At 47.3% G+C, this 7,934-nt stretch overlaps 1 pseudogene; it reads right to left on the reverse strand.

Moving 5' to 3' along the window:
- Positions 1-3,517: 3,517 nt before the first annotated feature.
- LOC119379116 (uncharacterized) lies at positions 3,518-7,701 on the reverse strand (annotated as a pseudogene).
- Positions 7,702-7,934: the final 233 nt, after the last annotated feature.

Genomic DNA, 7,934 nt, shown 5'->3' on the forward strand with positions numbered 1-7,934 from the left:
GGCGTAAACCTCTTATTGGCTTATTGTAGACCGCTTGAGTTAATACGGTTACTAAGTAGCTAGCGCAGTTACTAACAACTTCGTAATTGACTAATCATTCGAGTCAGCACTATTCACTTACTAATTAGGTAGCAAATTTCACTAACCTGCATTTTACTACCTTCACTTACTAAGAGGCTAGTGCATGCATTTTGTGACAAGTAAACTGTTAGTATTTAGTCAGTGAATATGCCGACCTTTTTTTCTAAGAGTGTAAAGCTGCCGTATACCAACCTCCTTGGTAGGGCCGGCGATGTCCGCGTAAAATACGTTTTGTTTAGAGCCGTATGGCAGCTGTACAAAGAAACTGCGGCAGCATCAAAACAGCGCTAAAGGGAAACGTCTTATAGAAAAAACCGAGAGTGCACGCAGAGAAAGATAAGCAGGGCATTGTGTTTAGCAATTTCAATAACACAGAGAAAGTGGCAGAAGACTTTTATTCATGAATGTACAGTTCGCAGCAGGGTGTCGGAACGAAATGTTTTTAGTTTCGGTTTTAGTTTCGTTCCACCGCAAAAAGTTCCGTTCCCTTTCCGTTCCGGAACGAAAAAAAAATGTTCCGTAACGGTTCGTAGCGGTTTTTTTTATGCAATAATTCGAAGTTAGGTAATCATAAAGACCACTGGATTTGTGATGTAGTTAAGCCCTTGTGTTGTCGTCACCTCCCTTTGTGCTTGTTTGTGCGTGCTTAAGTGAACGGTGGTAGTTACCTGCCCTCTTCAGGAAAGTGGGACAAGGCTAAAACACGTTCTTCAGAGGAGCGGAAGTAACTGTACCACGAATTCCTACCAACTTGCACAAAGCAGTATTAATTTCAAAGTCATAATATTTATTTTCTCAAAAGACAAATACGATTTTTTTTTTTAGTGGGCTCAATGCTTTTTGTCAGAGGAGTGAGCACGATCTCAGAAGCAGCACGTCATTGAGTGTACTCTCTGATGTCCGAGGCCGCTGTTCTGATAAAAGGATCGCCAGGCCTGCACGGAACACGCAGCACAATCACAGCGAAAGCTGGAAGAGCGTACTTTGTAGAGCCCGTTGTAGAGTCTCTTGGGGCAACTAATAGAAGTACACATGCAAGCTACCCACTACGCCATAAATCATCGTAATTTTTCTCAAGTAGCGAAGTTCCCACTATGCAATTTTTCGTCATTTTTTGGAGAAACGCGGTACCCGCTACACATCTGTGTGGCAGTGCACATTGTGCTGTGGCTGATGACGATGAGCAATTATGGCTGAGCACTTTGCAGTGGGTGGGAAGCAGTGTTGCGGAATGGGAGCCTCCATTCCATTCCGGGAAATTAGTACTTGCCAGAATTTCATTCCTTTGAATGTCTCGGAATAAAAAAACCTAGCCCATTACCACTCCGGGAATGGCCGGGCAGTTCAATTCCATTCCTGTAATTCCTCAAAGTAGGAAAGACATCTTGATAGTTTTATCGAGTAAAGAATGAATGCCCCATAAAGCTGATGCCATCAGATTCATTATGAACTGCAAAAGTACGCAAAACACGTTACCAAGGTCGAGGGACAGTAGCTTGGTGACATAACTCGTGCAGTACAACCACCCTACTATTTCCCATAGGGGCAGTTCTTCCGCTATCTATAGTATTTGCATGGTCAGCATGTTTGAACGAATGGTGATGTTTTATTAATGCTTAATCTTAAATGTGTTAATGCTAAAATGACAAGATAGCGTATTTTTATGCTCAAAAAAGTTGTATTCAAGAAGACTAAGCAGTTTCGCCACGCGTCTGGAGCGGTCGTGAATATGGAGAAAACTAAGATTTGGTTAATGGGGAACAAAACCCTCTAGATCTGCTGTTATTAGTTGGAACAGTGCACCTCTCGGGCACATTGTGCCTTTGCACCGAATACGGAACACTGGGCCCCACTGACGCTTGTCAAGCGCACCTCGCAAGCATGGATGGGGTGAGAGAACTTTCTGTGTTCGCCTGTGCGCAGGTATGCATGAAGTGTCTTCCTTGTCGCAAAGGTTATTTACGTGTGTCAGGTAACTGCTCGTGAGATAAAGATTAGGCTGTGCATAGCGTATTTGCCACTTTCATGTGGGGGTATCAATGCGAACCAACGTGCAGGGGTATAGTTTGATTCTCCCTTCAGTATCTGCTGGGATAATGCATTTGTTTGCGCACTAACTTATGCATCGGCTTGTAGTAGGCGCGTTGCTTATAAATGTACTGTGCTTGTGATCAGCCAAGCCATTTTAAAAATACTGCTTTATTGTTAAATTCGAGGCTCTGACTTACTAGTGTTTGAAGTTTGAAAAACAGCACGTAGACAAAAATGTGCTCTATTTTCGGAAAAAGACCTAATTCCATACCCATTCCATTGCGTGCAAAAGGCGCTTAATTCCATTCCCATTCCATTCCTCCAAGCGCTGTCCCCATTTAATTTCCATTCCATTTCGGGGTCGCGAAATTGTGGAATGATTTCGGAGTCATTTCAGTTCTGGAGTGGCAACTCCGCAACACTGCATGGTAGGAAGCATTAAACCACACACTTTGCGCTATTAGCATTGTGTGATGACTGGTTGTTATTTTACTCTTCTGCCATGCTATATACATATGTTAACACGATTCCTTGCCCGACATGACGCCTGTATAGAGTATTTTTGAGAAGAGTCACAAGCACCAGCGTGGCACTGTGGTGGAATACCCGACTGCCACGCAGAGAGCGCGTGTTCCAATCCCATTCGATCCTAGAAATTTGTTTCTCATTCAATTTTTTCTTATTTCACGCGATAGCGGTCACAGACACCGGCGGCGGCGGACAACTATGGCGCCAAAATCAGCTGTTGTGATCTCATAACAGCTTTCGCTGTAACAAACTTCAGCGCCGACAATGCCCTCTCCACTTTGGCCTGCGTGACAGGCACGCAAAAGTCCACTTGCGTTAATATAAACATCTCTGGTTGCCACTGTTTTCGTTTTTCGCACAATTTCAACATATCTATGCTTTGGAATTTCTGCCTGAGGTACGCGCTAATACTGTACCACCCTGAGATATGCTTACATTGCACGAGCTCAGTTGTTCCGGACAGCGAAGTTTTCTCGTGAACCGAAAAACGACTGACAGAATTTCGGTTTCACTTTGGAACGAAATAATATATAAAGTTTCGGCTACGTTTTCGTTCCGGTCAAAAATATCGTTTTTTTTTTTTCGTTTTTCGTTTTCGGTTCTCGTTCCGCTCCGACACTCTGGTTCGCAGATATGTCACACATCCTTGAGTGAATTCAAAATCGAAAAGGATACTCAAGTTCCGTGTGTAACTATACCGAGAAGGCCACAACAGCCTATAGCCTCCGCAATACATGCGTAGTAGTAGTAGTAGTAGTAGTAGTAGTAGTAGTAGTAGTAGTAGTAGTAGTAGTAGTAGTAGTAGTAGTAGTAGTAGTAGTAGTAGTAGTGAAAACGTTTATTGAGTATTAGGTTTCTGGGCAAGTGGGTGGGGTCCTCAGTCCATGGCATCACTGGCCTTTGCGGCTCGCTGGGCTTTGTCGAGCAGAGCCAACTGGTTCTCCCGATCCTTGCTAGCAAGCCTGGTTTCCCACTGCCTTGTTCGAGATGTGGCCCTCAAAAGGGGAGAAATTGATGTTCTGGGGCAGCGATTCGCATTCCCGCGTAATGTGGACGAGAGTTGGCCTTTCCACACACACCACGGGCAGGTGTGCGCGTATATAAATCCCACAATATATGCACATAAATAAATGAAATTAGGCACAGCATCTTGACATGAACGACCAGTGCCTATAGAGGCCGCAAGCTCTTCCGGCCTAATTTAGATCACCAGTGGCGATGGTTTTCCGCCCGTCACGTGAATGAATTAATATAAGATTTAGAGCGAATACTGTAAGCTGCATAGCTGTTTTTGCCATCGTTCTTGTGATGTGTGAACTGTTTTCCTAAACACGCACGAATGCACACAACGTACCAGCCAGCCAGTCGTGATGTGTGGTTCTTTAGCGTTCCTTTAAGAGCTCACTTCATTTCCCGACTACAAAAGAAAAAAAAAAAACGAATCGAAGAAAGCGTGCTGGCAGCGCTCCCAGAGAAAGCATCCAGGAAACGTGTACTCTCGTTCGACTCCATCCCATCGTGCCCACGTGTTATAGGCACCATGCAGATGAGACTCGTGGTGCCGGCGCGGTCTTCTTTTTTTTGCACGCGAATCCACGCAGCTTCCGCGCGCTCGTCTCCGTTTCGCTGCGTTGTCGGCGGTTCCACGCGCTCCGTGCCGTCAGCTCGTTCGCCGCCGACATCTGAGCCAGAAGCCAAAACCGCAGGCTCGGGCGCGGTTCGCGTTGCGCTGGGAAACCAGCTCGACGAGGTTTCTCAGAAGCGTAAACATATCTGAGCGAGCGGAAGTCATGCCGCCGCTGTCGCGTCGGTGACGAAAGAGTGCGACGACGACGACAACGCGCAGACCGACTCTTAAGAATACGAACCACTCATCACGGCCTGCGGCGCATGTGCAGCCGGCGCGCATCCTCCCGTACTCTGACGCCGTCATGCTGGAGTCGAAAATGCTGTACTCCCAACAGTATATTGTCAGACGACGGGGTAGCAATACCACTGAATCTTCTCGCACTCATTCCACAAACTGCTTCTTTGGACACTTTATTACGCTTGCTTCGTTCACAACGGACATTGAGAACACTGCTTGCTTGTGCACACGCAGTTTACGTCGCTTTAGTCGGTGGCACCTTTCTTCTCTTTCTATCTCCTTTAAAGGGGTGGCGTCAGGGGAGGGGGGGGGCGGCAGCTTACACTCCCAAGGTTTCGCCTGCCCCCCCCCCACCCCCTACCTCTCTTGCCACTATGTTTACTTATAGGAGTAAACATAGTCAAAACACAGTGCATAAGTTCCCCGTGTAAGCTCCTCATAATCATAGCATGGTTTGACACCGACGCGCGTCTGTAGACCAGAATTTTCATTGAATGTATACGGAGCAGCCATTTTGGCGAGGAGCCAGCCAGCCAGCCAGCTGGTCAGGACTCGAGGAACGAACGACCACGATAGCATCTAGAATTTCCTTATCGCGGCCGAACCCGCGGTTCTGGCCCTGATGACTAGGGTCGAGGGCATAATGTGCATGCTCTAAACATGGGCGTGAGAGTAAAACAATCTTGTCTATGGCTCCACGCAACTGTGGCGGTAGAAGACTAGTGAACTAAGGTGCACTGCAAGAGTGGGCCAATCGTGTAGTCAGCTGCAATGCTAAACTGCGCTTTAATGTTGAGCGACCCGCCAAGCAGACGCACAAGCCTCGAGAAAGTATTGCTTTATCAAAGGAGTAGGGCATTATTGCTGAAGAGCACTATGTCGCCTGCAAACCGCTGTCCACCCACTTCAAAGGGTTTGTCATTATTGCCATTGTCATACTACAAGAAAAATAGATGGCAAGGCGGCGCACAAGTATGCGTACAGCAACATGAAATGAAATGAAATTCCGATATCATTATTTAGTTATCAACAGAATAAATATGCATTTTGTGTATCTACTTTCATTTATTTTTATTGTTTTGTCATCATTTATCGACATTAATTTGTTATTCTTTAAGATGGTCAGCGAGGAGACACAGAGGCGCCTCTCAATTAAACTAATCGGTTAGCAGGCTCAGTTTAACGTCGCAGTCATATGAAAGTATATTGTTCCATTGAGTGAAATTCGCGCGATCATGGCACTGCACGCTACAGGTGGCTTCTAATTCATGAACACCTCCTACATAAATCGTGAATTTGAGTAGGGCGAAATTATGTGTGCTCGAAAATATGGGACGCCGTATGTATGTTGGTGTTCCTGTTAATTAAAAGTTTCCTAAAAGCAGCACTCTAGTATCCCGGATTTTTATATTTCACGGCCAGTCCATTTTTAGGAATGTGTTGGGGACTGATATATTTAAAATAATGATATCGCCACGGGCGCTTACTTCTTTATTTTCATGAGGCCTGCAGGATTCACGCACAAACACTGTTGCACGTGATGTTACCACTCGGCGCAGGCCACGTCAGATAGGAACCTTTACGACTGTTAAAGAGTTGCTCTCACATTGAGCGCACGGCCTCAGTAGAGTTGATTCTCGAACTTGCGCGGTCACCTTGCGACAACGTTGTAATGTACGCTGCCACTTGTAGAAATGCCGACGCGCCTTTCCCGCCGATGAGGTCATCGACGACTGACGACTGTGCTCGCCGCCATTTTTGTACTGTGAGTGTTCCTTTTGCTGGGTACAATTAACCTATATATGCCCAGTGTCCTACATATAGGACGCTTCTTTGATGCACTTTAACATCGCTATTTCTTTAGCTGATGACTAGCACCACCTACAGCACATCAGGCAGGCCTCATTCTCAACGTGTGCAAGCCTTGACACTGCTTGCTTTTCATGCTGCCACGTGCCGACCGCATTCTCCGGGCAAACGCGTGCTTTGTGTGAAAGACGTCATGGAGAGGAAGAAGTGCAATGTCGGTGTGCATGTCAAGTGTTTCAAGGCTTACCACACCCGCATATAGCTCCCCTAATACCCAGTGTCCTATATGTATAAGACGGCTTGAAAAACAGTGTTGCGTTTACCTGGCAGTAAATAAAGAAATAAATTAACTTGTGCTTTCTTTTGAGGGTATAAGTACACTTTTTGTGAAAAAAATTATTTGTTTTGTCGTTTTTTCTGAGTTTGGGCATATATGGGTTAAGTTCACCCAATAAGTACAGTAATCTTTACCGTTTGCACTGCTTGATTCTTCACCGTCACAACCATTTGACATAATGGTGGGTGTGCTGGGAACATGATGGTGCCATGGATGCCGCACGCTTCCATACCGAGCGAGGGCTGGAAAAGGCATAGGCGTGCGCAGGGTTCCCCATCAGGGGGGGGGGGGGCAAAGGTTCGTCGCAGCGCCCCCTCCACTCTACTAAGTCAATGTATGGGGCAGATTTTGCGCCCCCCCCCTCTTAGGTGATTGGGGGGGGGGGCTGCCCCCCCCCCCTCCCCTGTGCGCTCGCGTATGGGAAGAGGGCCTCGGGGCAGCGGAACCGCTCGTCGCGGATGGTGACCACCTGACCGTCGGGCAGCTTGTAAGACTTCTCGAGGGACGAGTAAGGGCGGTGGCCATCTCCTGCTCGAAGTCCTGAGCCGCGTCGTGTAGCTTCTCCTTGATGTAACGGACAATTTCACGTTCAGCAGCGGTGGTGAACGAGTAGCCCCTGTCGGTGAAGACTTTCATTAGGTACTCGGTGAGGTCGCGACCAGCGAGAGAGAGGAAAGGGCGCATCCCTCGTAGCTTGGCACGGTGTGCGAAACGCCGTCGCCGTAGTCGAGCACGACACCCACGGTGTGACCAGAGGCGTACAGGGACAGCACAGCCTGGATGGCTGCGTACATGGCGGTAGTGTTAAAGGTCTCGAACATAATTAGTCATATATTCTCACGGTTGGCCTTTGGTGTCAGCAGGGACTCGGTGAGCAGGACCGGATGCTCCCCGGGAGCAACTCGGAGCTCATTGTGAAGGTGTGGTACCATGTCTTCTCCTTGTCGTCCCAGTTGGTGACAAGGCATTGTTCGATTAGGTGCTTCAGAGTGAGAATACCACACTTGCTCTGGGCCGCGTAGCCAATGTAGCTGTCCGCCTGGCCCATGGATGCCAACCGGGTAGTGATGCAAAACTATCGATGGTACTATCGATACTATCGATAGCTGAGTCACTATCGAACTATCGATGGTGAAAAACACTATCGATAGCGCTATCGATAGTAAAAAAAATCGATGGTACTATCGATAGTATAAAATCAACAGTGCCGACTCACTGCAGAATAAACTTGGTTCCCCGCGCGCGTGGTACCTAGCGGAGCCGGAGGAGCAGGCTGAAGGG

This window comes from Rhipicephalus sanguineus, chromosome 1 (genome assembly GCF_013339695.2).
Source record: "Rhipicephalus sanguineus isolate Rsan-2018 chromosome 1, BIME_Rsan_1.4, whole genome shotgun sequence".
NCBI classification, from domain to species: Eukaryota; Metazoa; Arthropoda; class Arachnida; order Ixodida; family Ixodidae; genus Rhipicephalus; species Rhipicephalus sanguineus.